This window comes from Numida meleagris, chromosome 8 (assembly GCF_002078875.1).
Source record: "Numida meleagris isolate 19003 breed g44 Domestic line chromosome 8, NumMel1.0, whole genome shotgun sequence".
NCBI classification, from domain to species: domain Eukaryota; kingdom Metazoa; phylum Chordata; class Aves; order Galliformes; family Numididae; genus Numida; species Numida meleagris.
The window spans coordinates 6,521,825-6,548,370 of record NC_034416.1 but is presented as its reverse complement, the minus strand read 5'-3'; the positions used below and the strand labels follow the sequence as shown (position 1 = coordinate 6,548,370).

The 26,546-nt window shown below is 36.0% G+C and overlaps 1 long non-coding RNA gene across 1 annotated transcript; it reads right to left on the bottom strand.

Moving 5' to 3' along the window:
* On the bottom strand, positions 5,191-13,513 carry LOC110403434. The gene is made up of 3 exons (XR_002441663.1): positions 11,657-13,513; positions 8,367-8,477; positions 5,191-6,218 (listed from the first exon to the last, which is right to left on the bottom strand). It is a non-coding gene; the product is annotated as an uncharacterized LOC110403434 (long non-coding RNA).

Genomic DNA, 26,546 nt, shown 5'->3' with positions numbered 1-26,546 from the left:
TCAAGAAAAGACCTTTCTTTTCTCAAGCCCCAAAGTGTCTTGATAAACGTGGAAAGCTAACTATATTGGAAAGATACAAGACAGCTCTGTTTTAATAAAGTACATACTATGTCTCAGATAGAAAAAGTAGTAGCTTCAGGTATTACTTTGTCTTATTATAGAATTACAACAAGTCCACATACAGCAGTTCTTTAACATGATCATCAATGCAGCAATGAGCAGTTTCTGAAAATGATACACACTCAGGCGATCACCTACAGAGACAACAGGTACAATTAGTTTTCACTGAAGAGTCATTTCTCAATAACACTTTTTTAATATGTTTACTATGTAGATTCCCATAAACAAAATATTACTAGCCAGTACTGAGTGGGAAAATATATATATATATCTCTCACACAGCAGAAAAAAAATCACAAATGGTACAGTTGAGTGGTTTTAAGTAGCTGTACCGTTAATCCCATACAGGTCACTCAGTCACAAATATGACTGATGTCAACTGGAGCAGCTACTTCTCAGTTGTAGTTGTGGCCCAATTAACAAAAGCAACACAGTTGCTTTCATATAGCAAAGATGCAGGAACACTTGTACAAGCCTCTGTCTTAAAGCTTGTTAATCAAACTAAGTACTTCAGCCAAACATCTGCCTTATCACATATTAAGTTTTCACTTCAGAAAGCATCAAGATAACACATGTAAATCTCTCCCTCATAGACACGTAGCAATCCACAGCTGAAAGGATTTATTTCCAAGTCTATCCACTCAGGAACACTGACATATATTTCCTCTCAGTGATAGTATCTGACCCTTTCTGCAGGAAAGAAGAGCTGCGAGTAAATGCAATAACAGGTTCTGCGAATCTCCCAGAAATCTTTTAAAATATGAGAAAAATTTCAAATCAAAATTTGCTAGGGAGCCACTTGAAATGGGGAGGTGTATATTCCCTCTTTCACTGAATATGCACTGTGACACGTTGTACTTACGGAAATGTGTACTTAAGTGAAGTGGTGTACTTACAAGAATGAGAAGTCTGAATTTCTCAGACATTATGTTAAGTCATGCCTACATGCTCTCTCCCACCTCATCCCCTTCCCCCTTGCATCTTTTCTCCAGCAGATTTATTTAATGCCAAGTGCAATAACATCAGGAGAGAGCAAGAGCATCCTTCCATAGAATACTTCATAGCACACTAATTAGGACTCTTCTGGGGAGATTTAACAATTCCTGTAGGCAGAAGGAACTGAATCAGATCTCTTCCAGCCCTGCTGACCACCCTCATTTTTGTGCTACTGGAAGGGGAAGCAAGAGGCTTCTAGTGACCACCATTTGTGAGAAAACCATTGCTCCTGCCTCATCCAAACATGGATGCGTGCAGTTCAGTTCCAAGAAGTCTGCAAAGACTGAGGCAAACCTTGGTGCTCAGCACTTGCTTCTGCTTATGTAGATTACACAGTTTAGCATGCTAGCTTTGATCCCTCCATGAAAAATACTTATGTACCTAATTCTGAACTGTGAATTCAACTAGGCACACATGAGGCTGCCTAAAGCTGACCAAAGCCCTCACACACTGGATGAAGCTCATGCAATATGGCACGCAAAAGCAGTAAGCCACACAGGGAGGACATTTTCATTTATGGCAGAGCCCACTGTTGAGTGGTGAGGAATGCACACCAGGTTCTGAGCACCAGCATCCAGTGGCTGCCAGAAGGGAAGCAGCACATAAACTGGCAAGCTTTACTTTTGCCACTGTTTTGAGCTTCAGACCACGAGATGGCCACAACATCATGCTTTGGCCACTACAGATGGCTGGGACATGGCAATAGGATCTGATCCTGCCTGCAGCCTATGACTATCCTCAACCCACAGAGCTCCTGATCTGCTTTTAGAACATCTCAATCAGGATCAAGGTTTTCTGGAATGTGTCATTTTTATTCTATTCTTATTATAATTAAGTTGCTGATCTATATTTTTACCAATTAATGACCCTTTCGAACTTCATCTCATGATACTTGATTAACCTTCTAAATATAATGGAAGTTATACATTCCTCGTTTATGTCATTCATTAATCACTGCTCAATAAATGCTGTCAGAAAGCCGTCATCTTTGATGTCTCATTGCTCACTGCATTCTTTCTTGTTGGTAGTTAATCAAATGCTCCCCCTCTGTGGGGAAAGCACAGTTTGATAGCTGTTTCAAAGATCATCCAGAATTAAAACACAAAGCTTATTGTAAAGGTTCATTTTTCCTTATACCATGCTAAACAAAAGGCTTTCATTTTGCACTTATTGGCAAATGACACATTATTATCATGCCCTTGTGACTGGGTAGCTCAGAAAATAGTACTAAGTTCTGCCATCTAACTGAAGCACACGGTAATGACTGACTAATTACCTGCAGTTTATTTTAGAGCTGCAAAGTTTCAGTTGTCAATCACAGTGAAATAATTTTATTTTTTTTAGAGATTGGAATATGAACAATTGTCAAAATGTATTAAAACTTCAGTGGGTTGTAAGTCAAATGAAAGCATCCCTCAGAGAAAAATTCTATCCTGGTATAAGGATAGAATTTTAAATTTCTAGTGTTTGTTCAAGGGAAATTTAAATACTCAAAAATAAATTTTGCAAAAGCAATAATTAGTTCTCAAGCAGCCTGAAAGCAAGTGAAGTACAAAGTCAGGGGAGAATGAAGACATGGGACTACTTAAAAAGTTCATTAAAGTTCATAAAAATTCACTGGAATCCCTGATAAAGAGGATACACTTTTAGACAGAAAGCTATAATACAATATGATAATTTTGTAAATAACACATGAAAACAACTATGTTCAGCAAGTAAACAGCAGTCCCTAACAAGGAGTTGAGGTACTTCACTAGTTAAGATTCTGTACTACTGATGTGCTGTTTCCTGGGTCTGTCTTCTGCAAAATACCTACCGAGTGTCACCTGTCAGTAAGACAACCAAGCTTGTGAGACAAGATCTTGGAAAGGTAGAGGATTGTGGTGGAGGTGAATAACTGTAATATTTGATCTCTTAATTTTTAAAAAAAGTATTGCAAGCATACCTTTGTATTAGACACCTTACAATCCAGTTGCAGTATACATAAAAAAACACATCTGTAACATTTTTGGATTTTTTTGCCATATGCATTTGCTATAGTTTGCATGGAGAATACACATCACTAATTAAAACGAGAGCTTGATAGACATGGTATTTTTACTTTTTCCTCTTACATTCACTATTTGTCATTTTCTTCTTGTTTGAGACTAAAAAGAAGAAAATACGATGATTTAGCCTGCAGGCGCTTTCCTTAGATTTTTTTTTCCCAAATGACTGAGGGAATAAAATATTTTCCTTTTTCTAGACACTAACATTCCACCTGACTCAAATCCCCATGGCCTCAAGTACCATTTTCTTTTCTGTTAGAGTCTAGAAATAAAAGCATGAAGGTAATACACAGTCAGCTTTTCATTCTTACAATACACCTCTTGGTGAGCATTTGATCTTAAGAGCAGCATAAAACGTTGAGAAAAAAAAATCAGAAGGGTGTAAATCCCTGTTGTATAAAAGCAGGCCCTGACTATTCAAAATCCAAATGCTAATTTCTCTAAGGTTACAAGGCAATAATAATATCTCCATTGATACCTGTAAGGCTCCAAACAGTTCTCTTCCCAGCAGTATCTAAAGTTCACTGACCCATTTAGCCTAGCTTTTCGCTTACATTTCTCGGCTCCTGTGTGATACTGTCAACCCAATCTACCCTCAGACAGGCAAAATTGTGACAGATGTTTGAAGAAGAAGGAAGTAACATCATGATCTTGATTCACAGTAAATTATATGATGAATGTTTGTTAATGTCATGGTTTTATGATTTTCGGTTATTGGTATTCCACATCATAACATCATGTAGTGAATGTACCTGGTTCTCAGAAGACTACTACAGTCCCCACAGTACTTTGCTCCTCTGTTACCATTTTCCAGCCGGAGGGAAAAGATAAAAGCTCGCAGTATAAAAGCTTGCAGATCACGAGACCTTGTACCTTTTTCCGCTGTCTCTCGTCTTGGCAGCACCTCACTCTCCAGCCGTCTTATCGTTGGTAGTAGAGTAAGGCCTACCTTGATTCTGGGGACATTCTCTCTCTGTATTGGATTTATCAGCTTAAATTGTAATTATATTGTATTATAGTGTGTTGTTTTGCATTCCGATATTTTATTTAGTAAATTAGTTTGTTTCTCCTCAGATTGTTGCCGCTGTTCTTTGCTCTCAGGGCCATCTCCTTACCCTTTTCCCAGGGTGTGGACCCGTGGATCCCCCGTTCCCTTAATCACGGAACTGGGCCGAACGCCCGTAAACCGTTGACAGTTAAGTACATCATCGCCAGAAAACAGGCACTTGGAAAGATAAGAGTCTCATTAACATGTTTTTCAATGAAATTTAAATTTGTCTGACTTTTATTTTCTCTCCCAGGTACCAAATTTTTGGTGTTCTATCATTGCATTCAGCATAGTCACTGAAAGCCTTGCAGGAATATAAAAGTGACTTAAACTAAATGTATGCTGTTGGTTAGTGCATCAAGCTTCAGGGCACAGAAACAAATAAAATTGCATTAGTATGCATTTGTACCCTTCTCCTTCCAGAACCTTGAAGGACTTCCCTACAGTTGAAATTTTTTTTTTTTAAATTTAAATATAATTATTTCTACTAAATGTACAAGAAATTTTGGAAGTTGGTTAAAGTCTAGGAACTTAAAATACAGTAGTAAAACAGAGCCAGGCTGCCATAGATCTTATAAATGGCATTCTCGAACTAGCATATAGTATAAAGTACTTTTTATTAGAGAAAATGAAGATATAAAATAAATTAACACATCACTTATTAAACATAATTCTAATCAGCAGAGCTAGAAAACTGAAATTTTTTAAATGACTCCTCTTTTGCCCTTCATATCACACTGTTATAATTGAAATTTGAATTTTCAGGTGAATTGTTCAACTGCTTTACAGATTGCTTCTTCAGCTATTTTTCCTTTTGCATCTGAGAGGAACATTTCTAAAAGGAGAAAATAATCTTGTTTTATGTCATTTTTTTTGAAGTACAGAAAATATTTTTCTCACCGCACTTTCCAAATATGCATTATTTTATTGAATTTTAAGAAAGAAAATTATTTAAGAAGAAATAATTACAACTGTCTGCTAACTACCATTGTTTTCTTGGTAACATGTGACACCCTACTGACAGGAACACACTGCTTGACACTGCCAGGATCTCACTGTGAGCAGTGAGAGACCCAAGATACGATGTCACCTCATCCAGGTGAGGAGATTGAAATCCCGTATTTCTTCAGTTATTCCTTCTAGCTCACTGAAAATATTTTGTGCCTGAACAATCTTTCTCAATCAAAATACAAATGTAACTTTCAGCTGGAAAGTGTCTAAACACTTAGAAAGTGCCTAGCTTTAGAAAAACCGTTGTACTCCTGCACAATGCAACATCACTGGTCAATTGAGAATTACTTTCTCTTTAACCAAGATCAGATTTAAGTGGACTTGGAACACCCCCCCCCCTCTTTTTCTTTCATCTCTTTTCAAATTGGGAAGTAACACTAAGAGCTTGGACTCAGCCAAAAAAAGATGTTATATGGCTTGGAATGGTGCTAATAAAAAAAAAGAATGCAGTTAAGCAGCCTTTTTTTTTTTCCTCCCTTCAATTCAAATATGCAGCAGTAGTCAGCCAAGTCTGTCACATGATCAAGAACACTTAGCTGATCTATTCATGAAATACAGTAGGATACAAGCAAGGACTAGCCAACTCTAATCAAGAAGAATGCTTTTGTAATTAAATAGGATTGTTTGTTAGCCCAAGAAATTAGAGAAAGCTCTTACAGCACAAACAATAACAGTCTGGTTTATTACCTCTGTAGTAATTTTTTTCCTTCACAGTCTCATGATTTGCAATAACATTTTGATTTTCATTTAAGTTGTTTGGATTTTGTTTCTTTCACTGCAGCTCTTTTAGATTGTGATGAATGGAGATGCATTATCTTCATAATTTACCCTCACAATAATGCTGTTAACATTTTGTTTCTAAAGAAAAATCAAGAGAATGTGTTCTTAATGACATTCATGACACGTGTACTTTGTCTCATGTCTGTTCTGTTCTTATGTCTGTTCATCAAGCCAGAGTCATTTCACCATATGAATACAGTGGATTGAAGTAGGACCTGCAGTAAGATAAATACGGGCATTTACAGATATGCAAGTATGTCTGCAGTACCTAGAAGTCATCTTTCAAAAAAAACTTAAAAAAAGTGGGAACACACAACAGGACGGCAAGTATAATGCCATCAGCCTACTGCAGGTTTCTCTGGTACCTTGCAATCAGGATTAATAAAGGGCAATATACAGTTTTATAAGAAGTAAATTAAGATCTCACTTATTTCTGCTTGATAGAAATCAGTCACAGATCAAGTCCAACACTTCCCTCTATGAATGTTATGCCATTCTAGACAAGGTAGTCTCCTTGCATCATCCCAAATGCCTAATACAAGTTCCCCATGGCTATCAGTTACTACATACAGTGGGCACTCCCTCTGCACAAGACATGAACAGGTTTGCATCTGAGTTCCTGGAACTGTGTTCAATATAAGTGCTATTTCTTGAACACCCGGCAGAAATCAGACTTGGCACACTTGCAGTCAACAGTCTGAGGTCTGCTCCAATGTTCTTCATGACTGTGCACATCTCTTATCTTTGTACTCCGCCTAGCAAGCTCTACGAAAGGCTGATATTATATGACAGCTGTTCATATGGATGCTCAAGAGATTTGTATATATACACACTACTTGACTATATATAGGATAATAATTGTGATAAAGAATCACCTGAATATATGAAATAAGAGGCTCAACACTATCAGGAAGTTGATTTTTTTTTAAATGACTAAGCTCAACTACAACACAATAAATGCGAAATATTGTAGAGAATAAAAATAAAAAATTTCAAATTGAAAATGGTAAAAAAAATAAAAGGAGTGGTTGACAATTGTTTAAAGGGGGGGGAAATCACAAAATGAGATATAATTTTGTATTCTACAACTACCTCACTTCCCTAGTAAACATGGACTTTCTTTTTTTAGCAGTGGTGGTGCAGATCCTGTAACCTATGCAATGTAACCTATCCAAATGGATTCAATCAGATTAGATTTTCAATTGTACCAAGCAGCAGCTGGATATCCTCAGACACAACAGGACTGCAATGCTTTGAGTTCAGTAGTGTTCTGAACAGTTATCCAAGTCCTTAGCCTTTATAGTTAGTGCATGGCTTTTGAACATTTACTTCAAAAAATAGAAAAGGGTGTTCAATAAAACTTAAAACACAGAGGAGAGGTGAAAAGTGTTCAAGTGTGGCCGTATCATGCCACGAAGTTGCACTGCAGAGGTGTACTTGGAATGGCATGCTGTAAGATGTCAGATTCTACAGGAAGTTAAGCATCTGGTAGCTTCAGTTATTCGATCTCATGTGGTATTAAAAAAGCAGTTAATTTGCATCCTGCGATTTCCCTTTCACCTCTGAACTTTAAAAAGAAAAAAAAATGCAATTGCCCATTGTGTTAATCATGTATTTAACTGTTTATTTAAGGACAAAAGGAGACTCATGGACTCTCACCAGATGTTGTTTTTATAATTTGCAGATCATTTAGTAAAACAGTTTTACTCCTGGACAAGAAGCAGTGTAAAGAAAAAGAAAAAGTGCATTTTTCCTGAGTGCACTGAATTTGAAATACTCAAAGTTGTACTTTGCGCATGAAATATGTGCAGCTTCTATTTTCTAGAAGCTTTCCATCAATTACAACAGAGCACAGCTTAACAGAAGAAGTGTCATTGTCTTAACATAGCTGTGACAATGCCAGGCCTCTCTGGAGGTTATCATGTCATATGGTCACCAACTGCTGCAAAATATCAGGGTCGCTGGACCAAAACCAAAGAACTGGAGAAAGCAGCCCAATTTTCTAAGTGTTGATCACAATTTAGGACTAATGATGTCAAAAAGCCATTGACCACCTCTGCCCTATTTTAGCCTGCAGAAGGCAAATCAAATCTCTTGTGCTAAAACTTGCTGGCATGCTCTAGGAAAATGCTTTAGTTTATGACAAAAATTCAGTAAGATACTATCTAATTACCTGAATCAATACTACAATAACATATGAGAAAGGAAGATTTACGCAAGAAGTTATATCCTTAAGTCTTCCTATGGTAAATTAAGAATCTTAAAGCTTGGATCCCTATACTACACAATGATTACATTTTCACAGTGATACAATTTGTTGGAAACCACAACATGAAAGGGAATCGTTCAGATGTTTCACTCACCAGTAGCTGTTTCACTACGCTTGCCTGAGGAATCACCCCTGTTCACATTACTCAGCCACAGTGCTCGTTCAATCTGCTACTTGCACCTTGGTAACCCTGGCACATTTCAGCCTATAGCCAAGAAAGCAGAGTGATGAGCTTTTAAAATAGGTTTATAAATAAGTAAATAATCTAACTCAAAGAGAACTCTGACAGTGGAAGTTTGCAGATGCAGATTTCAACTTCTCAGCCAGAGCAAGTGAGATTGTTCCTCTTCATGAAATACAAGAACACAAGTATGGTTTGCTACTAGTCTTGGTGAACTTATTTATACGATTATTGTGTATGAGTGATAATGATAATTCATGTAACAACTGTAGAAATCACATGAACTCTTAACTACAACATCAATTTGCAATTTTATTAAGTCAGCATAATTTTTAAGCTGTTAAATGATAATGATAAATGAGGTTGTTTATTTCCACAAGGAGTTCATCGCACAACTGTTGGTTCTTACAGTGACAAGTCTGTTTAGGTTAGTACTGCTCCCTGTCTCAGCTTTGCGTTGTTCCACCTACTTGATAACAAAGAAAACAAAAAGTGCCTGGCTGACAGACTTTCCTACTGTGTGCTTCTGACTTAAAGCCTCTACATTACAAAACGATTTGAGCATTTTCACTTTTAAATATCAAATGTCCAAGTAAGCAAAAAGACTAATAAGCACATAACTACATCAATAGCACATGAAACTTTTCAGATAAAAAATAAGCTGAAGTTAATAATTTTCTACTGCTTTAGAATTTGTGATATCTTGCCACCCAGAGTCACTTCTGGAGGTGACCACATGTTTTAACCAATCTAGACCTTACTGCTTTATACAATCTGTTTAGTGTATTTACTGACTAAAAGAAAAGCATTAGGCCATTAGCTACTGCCTTTAAAATATAAAGCCATTGGAGTCACGGACATAATACAGAAGGAAAGAGAAACAACCTGTCACCCCAGACATCACACTGACTGCAATAAAACCCAGCCTTTGGCTTTAATTCATCTTAGTGAGACATCATTACTGAATAGGTTCATGCATTATATTTCTTGCAAAGTACAATGTGCAGAAGCAGCATATGGCTTGTCTGGATTTTGAATATATTCTGATACTGATATAACCAAGAAACATAAAATTGATATAGAATTGGAGCAGATTTGGTGGTACTAAGAAGTAATTAGAAAATAATTACTGTGTTATGATTAACCTGGTCTAAATGGAAAGAATGAGTCCTTAAGCCTGGAGACATACCTGAAGTATGAAGGGCTATTGAGATTTTATGACAGCAGTGGCAAGCAGGACAAGCTCAAACAATGTGGCAAGATAGCATGTGAGACACATGGATAAAACAACAGAAAAGACTATTTATGCTTATCTATCAGGTTTCCTGCAGAAATCATTAGGGACAGGAATGGAAAGAAAAACACTGAAGAAGAGTGACATAAAACTTCACAGTGAGCCACAGGCAGCAGGTTTCTTTAAGTGACAGTGAACAGGGCTCTCAGGTACATTCATTCCCACAACACTGAGTTTCATGATGCATACTTTAAAAAAAAAAAAAGGTTTTTTCAAGTATTACATAGTGAATTATGTAGCATTATCTTTTCTCTAAGAAAGTGTTTTTTTCTTAACAAATGTATGACTTCCTTTGAAAGGGTTTTTCAAGTCTATAAACATATCCATACTTTGGATTTATTGGTAGAAGAAGAAAAAAAATCCCCTAAACCTGTACTCATGACATTCAACCTTTAAAGCTTCACCCAAAGACAAGGGAAAAGATAAGGAGCTAATGCCTCTTGTAGCATCTAGTTCTTGGATGTTTCAAAACCTCATCTCAAGAAAGCAACATGTATATTTCAGTTCCATTGGCACATGCCCAGAATATAACAACAAGAACTGAACCCTGGGTATACTTTTATCTACTACTTTCCTTTCACGTTTTCTTTTTACTCCTGCTCTGGAACATTTTAAAAGCTTGAGAGTAACAAAACTGAGAATTCTTCCCCCACGTGGCAACTATTAAGGCAAAAGAATATGCTGACAAATACAAAGGATATTATTAACCAAAACCCATTTATGAACAGGTTTTCTTCTCTAGAATATTCATTTAAATTATTCAGATTCCTTGATTACTTGTGGAGCTGGTTAAAGAAAAAGCCTTGGATTTCTAGGACCCTGTAATTTCTATAAATTCATATTACTATTCATTACAGTAGGTGAACATGTGTTTCTCTGCTGAGTCTTTGTGAGCATTGATTCGAGCTCTATAAAGGCCAAGGTAAGACAGAATACACAAAATTCTTGTTATGATGATTCAGAGGCATTCTGATAACATTGAAATAGCATCATATGACATATAAACTATTCTTAATTTGCCATCTGCACAAAGGGTGAAAAATAATATAATGCCATTGAAGTTAATAGATAAGTTCTGCTGGCCTCAGTGGAAACCAAGGGAAAAGTCATAAACTAGTAAAACAAAATGAAATGGCAGAGTCTCTCTGTTGTTTTAGGTTTATATTAAAAGCACAACCATTAACGTCTGTTCAAAGAAAACAAGGACTGAGCTAGCAATAGTGTTACATTAAGTCATTAGATGAGCCAATTGAGAAACTTCAGAAAGGTACCTGTAGTATCTACTTGAATGAACATGACACCAATTAACCCAGTTGCACGCTCAGCTCTCATAAGTATCGTATGATCCCAACAGCATTTCTTGCTTAGTGACAGGCGATCACTGCTAGTCTTCAATCCACACTGAAGACCAGAACTGTTTCTCATTATCACCAACCAGATCAGAGTGGGCTAGTATACAGAGCCAGTACTGTGGGTTTCACTCTGTTTTTCATATATTGATAGTTAGGATTCAGGGACCAAAAATACATTTATATTCCCCCACCTCTAGGTTATTTCCCCACTCCTCTTTTTCTAAGGCTTCTCTGAAGAAAGGAATATTTTTCTTTTTTTCCTTCCCTTTTATTTATGGTTTTACAGTGTTTCTTGAACAACACTGAGCATGTCATCTTTCCACATCCCACTGTCCCAGATTTGAGTTGATATGACTGGTAATTTTACAGCACTGAGGTGTGAGCATGACACAACAGTATAGGAGTTGAATTAACAGCTGGTGACAATTGTAATGCTATAATGTGATGGAAAGTATAGCAATAACAGCAGAGTAGCACAATCCTAGTCTATAGCAAACGAGAACAAGCCCAGATGAAGCAGATATGGAAGCAAAAACAAAGAAAGGAAAACTGCTTACCTTAGGAAGACCTGAGATATGCAGCAATCTTCAGCAAGATACCCTTGCCTCCACTGCCAACCTTTAAATGAAGTCTGGGAAGGGGCGGATCCTGCCTGCACCCCTTCTGCTCACTCAGGTTCATTGCATGCACCTGAGCTCCCCTGGGTTGGCCCTGCCTTCCCACCAGGTGCTCAATCACTGGTTCAGGCTGTGACTTAACATTTCTGCTACAACAGTGAAAAACAGGTGCCTGCCATAGATAAATCAACAACAAAACATTATTAGACCAAGGACTTAAACATCAAATAAAATTGCAAATGACTTTGTACCATCACCAGATGTTTAGAAATAAGACTACTTGCCTAACTCATTGCCCTAAATCTAAACTAGGAAATTTCCAAGTGAGATAACTTTGCAAAAAGTCTGCCTGGAAGCAAGGTCTACATAATGAAAATTCAAATAGACCATCAAGATGATGCCAACAGCCTTCTTATCAAAAGCAAGCCAAACAGAAAGAGCGAGGGAGAGAGATGAGCTCATGCACATTAGACAACAAGTAGCAAGCATTCAGAATCCCAGTTTTAGAAAAATGAACTCTGGATCTATAACCCAGTTAGCCTCATCTGGAGCAGAAGCACTTTCAATAGCATTAAGATGGCAGTGCTGTAGCAAAACTACCTCAGACTTACAGAAATTACAAAAAGAATTTAGAGGAGATGCACTGGGACCTGAAGCTCTCTTGTAAAGAAATAAGATTTCTGAATACATCCACTTACAGAGCATGAAAAAAACATCACGCTAGAAATCCCATATTCTGTCATGGAGATACTTTCTACTTCTTGAGTCAGAAGTGCATAGAGTTCACAACAGCCTTATTACAATATTTCAGAAAATGCTCATGCAGAAGTACTTACCTTACAAAACTGCTGATCTATTGCATCTGAGAAGGTTTCCTGGGAGCCCTGAGCCAGAAAGAACCCTAAAGACTAGACAAACTTATTTCCCCAAAACAACAGACCCTTTATGCTTCCCTTTCACAGTCAGATGTAAAGCTGAGATACCTTAAATTAGTGCCAGCTGTGGCTGGGTTGAATGCTAGAAGTTTCCAGGGAGCACTGAGTTTTTCTTAAATCAAAATGAAATTTTTGAAACCAAAATCTGCTGTTCCTCATCAAATAAAACAGTGTCCCAGTTATGGTAAAAGGCTGTCAACTTTTCTGCAAAGCAAATCTTTGTTCAAGCACATAAAGAGGTACAATTCATTCTGCTGCATATTTTATATGTGTATATATACTATATGCTGAGTTTAATATATTAAATAGACACGACGTACGTATTTAAATACATTAGTATGTATGAAATAGGCAAATACATCAAGTCTGACCAGGAGGTGATAATGCTTGTATCTACCAAGGAGATGATACTTTTCCTCAGAATCAAACTTTTTTTTTTTTTAATGTTCCCTTTCCTCTTCTGCTGTTTGTCAGTTGAAGAACTACAATACTACTGTAAGTTTTCTTCTCCAAAACACTAGCTAGATGAGTTCATTTCTCTTGGCAACTTTGGGAGCTTGACCACTTCACACTTTCACCTTTGTGAGAGTAATCCCTCTTTCCTTCCACCTTCCAGCTGTTTCATTCACAGTCTACAGAGCAAATAAAAGAGCAAGCAGTTGAGCCTTGGCCTCCCAATTCATTTTTAGCTCTCCATCAGCATATGGAAAATTTAGTAAGTTTATACCTTCCCCTACAGGAACACAATTTGTTCTAAAAAAGAAAAGAAAAGAAAAAATCAAGACTAAAATGAGCACCTATTACAACTCACCTGTTAGGATAATAAAATTTCTAGTGAGGTTATAATAGTAGTTTTACCTCATTTATTTTTTAAAATCTCTTCTTCCTGTCTTACAAGGCAGCAACAAAAAAAGATCATATATATGCTAGATCATCCCAGCTCTTACCACTTGTGTCATTTAAGCTAGTTTTAAGTAAGGCTAGAGAACAATGGGTTTTAAAATTCTAGTTACCCTCTCTGCATTGGGTTTGTCCCAATGTTAGCAATGGCAAAAACAATTGGATCATCCTGGGCCATCATTCTGATGTTACAAAAAGGTCTCGTCTGGGCAATCTTAACCATAAGAGTAGAAATCTTTCTAAGAATTAACGCATTTTTGATGTTGGTGAAAAAAATACTGGGACAACCTACTTAGAGTACTGAGCAAACTAGATGACTAGATGTTCAACTCACTACCTGAATTCAGTAGTAGCAAAATACAAGCTGATTAACTTGGGAAAACTAGAAATGTAGAAATTTAACAATAGGAACTGAAGAAAATTCCCAGAATTTTTTTTTAGTTAAAGAAACACTACTTTCAATATTCATGTTAGTTTCAAAACTATTAGTTATACTAATAGTTAAACTATAACTACTAGTTATAGTTTCAGTTCAATGAGGCTTTTAGATATAGCTACCACCCACTATACTGTCTTATCACTGCATGAACTATAAGCATACTTCAACAGAGGTGACAGGAGATACTGCATGATCTGCTTTTGGATTTATTAGTTTAACTATTAATACTAAATACAGTTGTGTTTTTAAAGTTTAACTTGGAGTGGAGTTGTTCGTTCTTAGCAGTAATATTTGTTTTTCTTGCTGTCATGGTTTTGTGATTTTCGGTTATTGGTATTCCACATCATAACATCATATAGTGGATATACCTGGTTCTCAGAAGAGAAGGACTACTACATTTCCCACGGCACTTTGCTCCTCTGTTACCATTTTCCAGCCGGAGGGAAAAGATAAAAGCTCGCAGTATAAAAACTTGCAGATCACGAGACCTCGTCCCTTTTTCCGCCGTCTCTCGTCTTGGCAGCACCTCGCTCTCCAGCCGTCTTATCGTCGGTAGTAGAGTAAGGCCTACCTTGATTTTGGGACATTCTCTCTCTCTGTATTGGATTTATCAGCTTAAATTGTAATTATATTGTATTATAGTGTGTTGTTTTGCATTCCGATATTTTATTTAGTAAATTAGTTTGTTTCTTTTCAGATTGTTGCTGCTGTTCTTTGCTCTCAGGGCCATCTCCTTACCCTTTTCCCCTTTTCCCTTTTTCCGGGGCATGGGCCCGTGGATCCCCCGTCCCCTTTGTCACGGAACTGGGCTGAACACCTGTAAACCGTTGACACTTGCCCCATTAAAGTACACTGAAACAAAGGTATACCTCTATCTTCATGTAAAATGACAAATGATTATTTAATGTAATTGTAAAGGAACACTGAGAACTGAATGAGTGACTTAGGCAATGATTTTCAGAAAAATCTTTTTGTTCTGTCAATTAAAAATAATTTTCCATTATTCATCACTTAACATATTATTCAATAATTTTCAAGAGGATCTATCAAACTCAAATTATTTAATGTTAACTCTATGTTGAACATGTTTCACCTCACATCATGCTACTATAATTATACTACTATATAATTTTTTTTTCTAGAATTAATACCTAAACCATTCTTTGAAAGAGCAAATCAAATAGAGTTTTTTAATCAACCAAAAGATAGGAAAAAACAGAAAGAGGACTAAAACTACATCCAAGACCTAAAAAATACTGAAACGCACTAGCATCTTTGCTCTTTGCATTTTACTTTGATCTATACATTACCAGTCATGAACTTTGGCTAATTCAAAACAAAAGAGAATTTTTTTTAAAAAAGGAAATTAATATGTAAGTCCAAGAAATTGCATCATTCGTTTAACTGTTTACCAGCTTTGTCTTGAATCAGGATACATTTAAAGCTTAGATGTGAAGGAAAATATGCTATTCCTAGGGGGCACAGAGAACCCAATAACTTTCTTCTTCATGCTTAATAATCTTGTATGTGAGGGACCAATCCAATTTGTGGAAACAAATTGTACCTTAGGGATATGTTATTTCCACCCAAACTGAATATACTATTCATTTTAAAAAGTAGCAATAAAGATTATATAAGATGTAATTCATTATTTTTCTAAATGTTCCATGATTCCACTGGGAGGTGAGACTTAAATAGCTTACAGGAAGCCTACCTTAATTAGGTTGCTTTTCAAATCAAATATAATATAATTTTAACATAAAAATGTCACTCAAGGAAAGTATTCCATTTACAAAAATGACTAATAAAGTTTAGAGGAAAAAAGGGGGATATATCCATGGGTGATCTGTGAATGAATGTGAGGGAGGAAATGATGCACATGTAAATGGACATGTACAAATATGCAGCTAGCTATGAGCTATATACAGATATCTGTCTCATATTCACGCATGCCTACACACACACAGAGAAAGGCAATTTGTTACCAAAGCAACCACATTCAGTTGTTTTTTTGTCCTCCATCAGAATTGGTTTGCATTTTTGTTAAAATATTTTAGCTACTAAAAGCTCAGAAGAATTTATTGTATAAATATTTATTTAAGCTCAAAACGCATGTTTACTCTTATAAGAATCTCTTTTTCAGCTTTACAATGAAAAAAGAATGATATTTGTTTTCATGGATTTACAAACAATAAGACATTGAAGTTATAATTGAGGTACTTTGCCTCAGTGGTGCTGTTAAAATATTGATGTTTATGCCATAGAAATAGTCATTTCCTTTTCTGTGTATAGAGAAATGCTTCAGTTTCTCAGATCCCAAAATACAGTAATTTACATAAATATTGACTTTTAATGAGGGCTATGGTCAACGATTTAATTTGTGGACTGCAATTCCACTGTAATTTAAGAAGCAACAATAAAAGCTGAAATGTAGGAGCTTTAATTCTCAGTGTATCCCTTTCTGAAGACACTTAGTACTAAGTTTTATAAACCTTCAAATAGATTTTAAATGAAGTACTTGAGTTCCACTACTACCATGTACTTACAGTGCTCCAGCTACCCATCCCCAGTCTTAGTTTCTGCAACTAGGCAGCAAAAATTTGAGACTTCAGGCCTTATCTTTTCTGTATCTCAGCTAACCCTGTAGAAAATATACCCTAAGAAGATTTATACATTCAAGGATTTATACATGACAGCTAACTGTGGCTTGAATATGTTGTGTATAATCCATTCACAATTAATTTTTCTTGTTAGACAATAATTTCATTGAATTGAAGAGATAAGTTGACCAAATAGTGAGTGAGAGAAGCAAGCAATATAATATGTAAAATTTTTCTTTTTTATCCTGTGAAAAGCTGCTTGAGTCAAATCAAACACAGAATATAGCATTCTGTGATATGATCATTCATGTCTTATACAAATTATTAGCTCCCCCTGTAAGTCTGATCTATAGTTAAAACAAAACAGATGAATGTATTTTATTAACATCTGTTCATCAGAGACATTTTTCCAATAAACAACAATCATGTATCCCACAGTGAAATGACACATTAAATGGTTTGGGGGTGTAAACAGTATTTTTCCTCATAAATGGCAATGGGGATTTTGTAATACAATCTCGCATACAACTTGTATTTTAATACATAATATTAAGAAGTACTTCACTAGATTTGTGAAAAAAATGTTATTAGTTTTTATCTTGCTGAGAGTCTACTTTTTTTAAATCAATTCTGAGTCAATCTTTTTTTATTTTGCTTAGAATAAATAACAGGTATTATTTTGAGTGAAACGAAACTTTGTTTTTAGCTATACATTTTTACCTTAAAGCCCAGCATTTCATTTTTGGCAACTTTCTAACTGAAATGTCACTTAAAACAAACAAACAAACAAAACAACACCACCACCAATAAAAACAAAGAACAAAAAGTCCTGATGTATGTTTCTTTTCACATTTTAAAATGTCTTTCTTTAATTTTAGCTGACTTTTCTCATGGATACTGCAATGTACTTCCCAACTGAATAACGATTCACAACTTTGTGCCAGTCTATATAGAACTGCTGACCCTTCACTTCACTTAGCTGCAGACACCTCTCTATCCATGGCCCACAGAGGGTGACTGTTACTCATTGCTAGTGAGAGAAACATCAAACAGCAATCTTACCGCATTATCTAAATACGAGGATCGATTAATAAGCAAATCTGAAACCTTGAGAATGTTAGAAATAACTAGGACCCTCTTGTTAATGAACAAAACACCATTAATCAGTTCCACATAGCAATTTGTAAAACAAATAAGAATAGTGATGGATTGTCATGCACAAGGATCGTATATCCAAATAATGATTATTCACTTTACAGTATAATATTATCTGTGTATTAATATGCAGATTTTAAATAAGCTACATCCTTTGTTATGATTAATATTTGATATATGCAATAGTACTTGACAGATGCCAATCTTTATATATATATATATTTTCATTTAATTTATCCATGATATCTTTTCTGAGTCTGTTTTTAGCATTCTTTAAACAATTTACTAAGTTTGCCTGTTCTCTTTGAGAAGCATTGAAATGTTTAGGACTGCAGCATTTTAAACACATCCAATGGTAACTCTCCCATCCTTCCTCAGCAGGACTTTCAGCATGCAGGAACAACTCTTTTTTAATAGGTGAGAAGAGCTAGGAAAAGGAACAGTACCTCAGATCCCGTCAGGAGCTCCTTTACCATTTGGATCCATACATATTCATTAATCAGTCAGTAACCTCCTTCTCTTTGGCACTGATTGACATTATGACCTGAAGGGGAAAACATATTTGGTACCAACACAGAAACTTCTATAGCAACCAGCCAACCTCTTGTGATAATAGGAAACTAATCAGTTGAAGCTGAAGGAAATTAAGAGTATTATTATTTTACACAGTTATAATGATGTCCTCTGGCCTAAGGTGAACACATCTCCCAAATACAATCATGACATTACTACTTATTAGTCCATATCCGCAGGTCTACCTTATCCGATCTGCTCACATTTCCTCTCCGTGCCTGAATTTTCTTCAGGAACAGTTCAAGCAACATCCAAACCTTCTCTGTGTGGCCCTTCAGCTCCTTGTCGTACAGGAAATGTCTTCTTTGTCCCTGCTGCACAGTTCTCACCCAATAGCCTGGAGCAGGCTCCTCCTAAGCCTGGAAAATTCTCACAGGTATGTAGCCCATCTTTTTCAGTTGAGCTGGAATTGCCTCCCAGCTTGTATGTCAGGGCCAGAGAGCACACAGTTAATACTTTGTGCAGGCATGAGTGTATGGCCCTGTGGCTGCAGGGTCACTGCAATATGAGTTCACATCCCACTGTGGAACTCAGGACTGTAGGAGGCAGGGGAAGAAAAGGGGCACTGGATAACTATTGCTTCCCTGTCCCAGAGAGACAAAAAAAAAAAAATAAATTGTATAAATGAGATCATACAAATGTACAAGTAAATCTGACCATGTCTTGCAGTAGACCTAGACCTTGCCACCTTCTCTTCACAAACACTTCAAGGATCACAACATCTGTATCAGCTGCTTACAAGACAAGCTCAAGGAACTTATAAGGGCTTGAGAGAAGGGGGTAGATCAATAAAGCACTTTGCAAAGCTCTCTTTGTCCTCAATATCCCTCTGTTATGCTTGGTAGTGTAAAGGATTCAGTGATCTCCAATTCTCTGTTCTTATTCTTACTCAGCAAATGGTTGTCTTTTCAAGATGGCTTACTAATGACACAAATATTGGAAACTAAATTTGGAGGTTTAGATTTTCACTATTCAGATGGGATTCAGATATGGTCACTGCGGCTTATCTAAGTGTGGGTCGTCAAGGAAAAAGCAGAGGAAAAAAAACGAATTTGTGGAAGACATTTTTTCAAAGGAAAGGAGAAATTTCATTTGTAGGGTTTCTTTATTAGTATTTCCTGTGATTTTACAGCCTGCTGTTTGATTTTCTGTGCAAGAAAGTCTGCCCGCCTTATCTGTAAAAGAAGATAAGGGCACATCACATCACAGTATTTTGAACCAACTCTTAGCCTTAGACTCTGTTCTAAGGTCTCATTATTCCCAGAGGATATAGATAGAAATGTCTGTCTCTGGGGCACAATTTTTTTTCCCCTTCGAATTATATGACAAGTCTTTAAGAGAAGTTATTTGTCCATTATGCTACAATATGTCTAGAAAAGGTATCCATCATGACTGAGGAAAAATCATTCATTTTCAGACCTGTCAGTCTGAGTAGACAAAATAGGTAGCCCTCTCAGCATGGAAAAATACAGGCAGCTCATTCTCCATTAAAGTTTAGCACTGTCAAGGGACCTCTGACATCCACTAAGTTAGTTCTTCCTTCCTAGCAGTTACTTTTACATGTTTTTTTTAACAGGAAGTTCAAGCCTAGAGTTGGAGTACAGCTATTTTAACTCTGATGATGGGAGAGAGCTGAAAAAATGGGAAAGCTCAAGTGAATACTCAACCTATACCTCTATGGTTCCAGAAAATAAGAAGTTAACAGATAGAGTGATATTTTACAATCACAGTTTACCCCTTGTTTGTTTTATCCAAGTGACAATTCAGCAGTAAATACTTCATACAAAAATTCAGAAAAGAGGCTAATGAAACAATATTAGGCAGCTGCAGCAAAACCATCATGTTTTGGAATGCACAGAGATTTGTCAGATAATGTGATGATTGTTAACTTCTCTCTGGCAGGAGATATCTTACATCACATTCAGGCAGCTCACAGATGGTATATCACTACTAGGAGCTAAAAGCTACATTAATTCCTTTTGCAACAGAGATTTTCACATGCCTCCTTAGACCAGATTATTGAAATATTATTTTAGTACCTTAAAATATAAAGATGACAAAATCATCCATTTCAAAATGAGAAATCTAATTGCACAAGTTAACTAGGAATTGTGTTAAAAATAGGAAATGGTTAACCTTTCCTCCTTCCACCCCCCAATCCACATAGCTTTATGCAGGAAAAAACAAACTGTACTGCTAGGATATTAGACATCTTTTCCTTCTGAAATGTGGTTTATTTCTATAGGTGACTGACCACGTTGAGAGCAGTACCTGAACACTAAACTTCCATAATTGTCTCTGTAATGCTACTTGGAATTTTATGCCTAATAATTTCAAATGAAATCTGTAACAGAACAGCAGAATTACTTGGACTCTACTCTGATTTCTCAGCCAGCCAGTACTGCAAGAATCACAGTCCTGGCAGGGGACTTCCCTATTATTGATGGTTTACTTCCACAGCATAAATATCTTATGATAAAGCCCCAAACAGGTAAATGAACATACCATTACTAGCCAAATTTGAGGGTCAGGTCTTCCAACTGATAGCAGTGAATGCTTAAGGCTTTATGCTTCAATTACTGGGACAAAATAATTCTGTCCAAAAGGTAGACGACAAATCATATATGCAATTTCTTTAGTATTCTTTACAGCAACAGAGTTTATAAAGCAAATAAAACAGAAAGATTTGAATTAAAGCATATTTTATCACTCAAAACCACGTACCTCAAAAAAAATTGCATGTGTAATTGCATTTTGATTACAGTCTTACAGTCTACTATAAATTTCATGACTGAATATAGACATTGTACAATTACTTTCTACATTTGGCATTAGTGTTTTGATTCTGAGCATAATTCTTTCCAAGAGAAAAATACAGTCTGTAGGAAAAATATATATAATAAAGAAAACATTTATGAGTAATGATGTTCCTCACCAAGCCCATTTTTAATTTTATATTTAATATCTACAGCTACTGTAATAGTTATGTGTATGGTCAAAATTATGTGGCAATTGGTAATATAATGATATGGTTGTAGTAACTGCAATTCTTGAAAAGTGAACCAGATAGTCTAAATAAGATATTTAGACTATATATAACTTGTCTGTAGGCAAATGTTAATGAAATTTCAATTAGAAAAAAAACATATTAGGCTTTTTTATCAAGAAGTTGGCATCCAGTTCATCTAATTTTAGCCAATTGAAAGTAAGGAGTGTAGTCTAATTCTACAATATCAATTTATTCCATCATCAATTACTAGAAGATAATTAATTCCTTCCTAAAATAGGTGGGCTGAACTGTCCTCTGGAGAGCACGTTCACTGACTACAGATCACTTCCATATGAGTTAAGTAGACTGTGCACCTAACTGAAACATAGTTATTAGCTAAATGTTCTCAGCGAGACCTTTAGACCTTGGAAGTTAACCACCTGTACATTCTGTGTCGTTCTGTGTCATTTGATTTCTTTCTAACAAACATCTAGTCTAATTATTAAAAAAAATTCTGAATCCTGAAAAAAAAAAGCCCTCCAAAACATGCTGAAAGTAAGAACAGAAAAAAAAGCCTACTAGAAAATTGATAACCAAAACCTTCCCTATGGCAGGAAACCTGTTAAGATACTGTCATGGTTTTATGATTTTTGGTTATTGGTATTCCACAGATGATCCAGCTGGTGAGCTCTATCACACAATGAAGGAGAAAAGAGTAATTCCCAAACAGGAAAATGAGCCTTGTGTTGCAGAGCTTAAGGTACTGAATACATATATCTTAGAAAAGGCTGAAGAAAGGCTTGCTCTACTCTGATCCAAGCTGAACAGTAATTCTAATACCTCCCTTCAGAACCCACAGTTTAGCATCTTATCTTCATCTGGAAAAAAAAAAAAAAAAAAAAAACCAAAACCAAAAAAACCCAACCCCAACACACAGTGCTTCCGAAGGCAGAAAGATCCAGCAATTCATGGTAAAGCAATAATCCTACAGAAGGCTAAACCAGTATTAATTTCTGATTGGTCAAATGACTAAGTGAAGCTCTGAAGCATGAGACTGACTGATAAATGCTAGTTATGTCAAGCTAAGTTTTATGAGAGTGTTTAGAGCAAAAAGAATATCACCAAATGCCCCAGAAATGTGCAGCAGACCACCTGAAAGATATAGCATGATTCCTCAGTGCACACAGGCTGAAGATTTCTTCTGGCAAGTTGAATTAAGTTCTGCACATATTAAAAAGCTGTTCTACTGCATCAAAAATTCTGAATGATAAGTTGCATTTCTGCATCATCCATCTGACTACTATGAAACCACGGTCCTATTTAAGCAATAAATTTCACTAACCTGTTACCAGTCTCTGCATAGAAAGATCTTTGTACATCACACTATCTGAATGCAACCATATATAAGCACTACTGAAGAGACAGAAAGTCTTCTTTCAGCTTCATCTTTTGTAAGACAACTCTTTATGAGAAAGGGCTTGATTTTCCCAATTCTGGATATGTTTCCTGAATATTCTTTATTCCCACTTGATTACTTTGATACTCCTTTTGAACTGTGGTAGTTTTAGAACAGCTAGGTAAAAAAAGAAAAAAGAAAAAGAAAAGCAGAATCTTTTAATTAGCGAGATTCTCTCTCTTCAGCTTGTTCATTTTTGGCATGCATTTCTTGAATCAACTCTGAAATGAATTTCAATAGTATGTCTACTCACAATGACCATTAAAACTCTTTTTAACTTACTGCATTTCTACACAGGAGCTCCAACTTTGTAAGCACAGTGTGTGGTCTTCATTTTGAAATGCATATCACTATGCATTTCAGTATTCAATTGTGACCATTTAATTAAGTGCTCCAGGTCATTCTTAAGACCAAATGCACTGGAGGAAGGGAGGATGAGATAATGCAGTTCTAACTTTTGCCCTGAGGGAGGATGGACTGATGCTCTGAATATGCTCCACTTGCACGGCTGTGACTGAGCAGCCTCTTCAGTTAGCTCATCAATGGGAATTATAGCTTGCTCTGCATCAGTATCTCATCCTTCTCATCATTTTCTACCTCACAAATGTTGTATCACTTGAAACTTCACTGAAAATTCTGTATGTAACTCCACCAACTGGAGTACATGTCTCCAGTAAAAATTAATTACTCAGTAACAGCCCAGTACTTTCTTTATTTTTCCCACTAGCTACTTGAATTTATCTTTTCTGAGCGAGTCAGTTTTAAAGTTATTCTGCAATATACCTTGTTAACGAATATAATGAGAGCTTTCAATCAAAATGTAGCTAGAAAAATCCAGACATTGTGATACTGACTGTCTTTGAGAGTTTTAACCAGGTCTGCAGCCTGTCAGATCAAACAAATACAGAAAGGAAGGCTTCAAAGGACATCTTCCACCAAGATAGACAGATAGTGTAAGAATCAGTATTGTAATAATCTGTCTTATTTAAAGTTCCAACTCAATCATTTCTTACCTAGAATGAACATTAATCTTGAAACATTATTATTCCCAGATTATGATTTTCACTTTATCCCCTATTGCGACAATTTTATAACCTCAATTTTTTGGTGCAACCCTTGTTTCCTTGTTAGCATTGATACTAATATTTGTGGTCTGGGACTACACACAGTTCTATGACTCCAGGATTTAAGTAATTTAGGCTTAATGATTACACATGGTGCACTTTAGTAAATGTTTCCTCTCATCCTCCCCATTTATAGCCGCTAACCTTTGTATCACAAGGACTGGAAACCATCTTTATTTCAAATCCTGGCATAACTGTTATTCTTTGCACAAGTTATTTAAAATATTATCTTTAAACCCAGATCTACTTTTTTAAAAAAAATAAAAAAACACCTTTCTTTTACTTATTCTATTTACAACTGATAACCCTGTTCCGTTCCACCTCCACCTTTAGTAATTACACAAACCATTTAACTAATAACTTGTATTTACTACTATTTTAAATATCTCACATTGTTTTGAGTGATGCTCTCCCTCTCTCTTTGACTCAGATGACTGCCTTGTACAGTGTAGATTTATACAGATAACAAAGTATGGAACAAAACATATTTGCTATCTCTTTGTGGTTTACAAGACAGTAAACATTATATATATTTATACCTATTGGAGCAAACATTTGTGTTGCTTCCAGAAATTAGGATAACTGATACTATTGTTGATGAAAATAAAGCAACCCTTAGTAGCCTGAATGTCATAAAATCAATACAACTTTGCTCACACTGCCCAGTTTGGTGACTATCCAGACTCGGGCTCCTCCATGAATAAAATCACACATATAGCTTCATAGCTGCAGGACTTACTTTACATTACATGTGCATTTGCTTAGTTTTGCTGTAGTTACTTGCTTATATCTGCAAATAATATTTGATTTCAGTTTTTAACTTAAAACTTCAAAATTGTTTGATTAATAAAGTAAAAGAGATTAAACAGATTGGAATTAGTGATTTTTATAGAAAAAAATGAGTTTAATTAACAAGCTAGCAGTCTGCAAAAATAAATAAAACTAAAGATGAAAATACTAAGACAAAAAAAAAAAAAAGGATGTTTTGCCAGTTGTGAACTAGACTCTTAAAAGGAAAAAGAAAATCACTAGAATAGGATCTGTCCATTAATCTGCTTTCTGTTCCCATCTGTGCAGGATACAGCTATGTGTGAGTGGAATAAAAGGCTGCAAGAGCATTTCAGCACTCGAGTTCCCCAACTCCCTTTCCTCCCCTCTTCTTCAGCTGCAGTTTCTAGAAAAGGTTTGTGTTCTCAGCTCATGCTGCTTCCTGGTCCATGTTCACCTGTTTTTAAGTGGTACTAGAGAGAATAAATGGAGAGCAGAACAGCAGCTGAGGGCAGGATTTGAGTGAGGAGGCTGCAAGATCCTTGAGGGAAGAGAAGCTTCACAATTGTTAAATTGTTTTTCTCTGTGAAACTGAAAAGATAAGACTTGGTTTTATCTGAACGCTCTCTGGACCAATTTTTTTTCTCTTGCTGTCCTTACAATACCTTTACTTAGCCTTGAAGTCAGACACTTTAGCAGTCATTGCAACTTTTTGCCATTTAAGACAGGGCAGAATTATCTTTTGTTTGTTATGTGCTTACTGTGAGATTTATGATGCATTGATCTTTCCAATGAATCCAAGGTTCAATTACATAAAATTACAGTCATCTTACTAATCAGGCACATATGTTCATGTGGTAATGACAAACACTTTCAAGAAACTAGAAAAAAAATGTAAGCTTGATGTTCTTTAATGCAACTGTTATAGTTTCAATTGTATTTGTCCAAAGCTTTGTACCAGACAAGACATTTTTGGGCATGCTCATCCAAAAAGATCATCCCCAAACTATACGATGATAAAGTATCCATGATGACATTGAGTTTGTACAAATCTTTCTCCTCCTTTATTCAATGTAAAGCAATTATTTACATAAGTCATAAAATTTTAAAGTCAGTTTCTTTTCTCTGTGTTTATTTCTTATTCTTGTGATGAGGAAGAGAGTAGAAAAGTTGTAACAAAGGAATCCTTATATGGAATCACTAGCCAGGGGTTTCCTTACTGTAAAAGTGCTCTGAAATTCACTTTCTTTCTTTTTGTGCTACAGGTTTCTTCAAACACATTTAGGAAAAAAAAATGCAGCTGAAATTGGCAAATACAAATCCAGGTAGCGGAATGAGAGGCAAAACTGAAATTCATTAAGTCCTGAAGGTATTTACTCCTCAATTTTTTGCTAAGATAATCTTCATTTCACTGGAGTATTTATATAGGTTGCTCTGAAAGTAATTCCTCCTTTTTATTTCAGTCAGACTGCCCCTCTGCTGCCATCTGTTGCACAGCAACAAAATGTAATGGAATATCGGCGGGAAGGTTCAACCTCCCAACATCTGCCTCTGACATTGTAAGCCAACATAATAAAATAGGAGGCAGTACTTTTGGAGCATTTTGTATTACATGAATTATATGACCAGTGAACATATATCAGTAAAGTCTCTGCAAAAAATTCATCAGGCTAGATCAGAACTGCCAGATAAACAGTACAGCAAATTTATTCCCCAGACTAGTTAACAGGAGCATGGTGAGAACACATTGCTCTGGGTAGTTAAACTTCTAACTTAGAGGCTGCAGTCTTTGAGGGTGCTTTATTACTGGAGGCCACAATGGCCTCTGAAAAATATCAAAAATGGAATTTGAGCCATCTTTTTGCTGTCAGTTGAAGGACAGACCAGATAA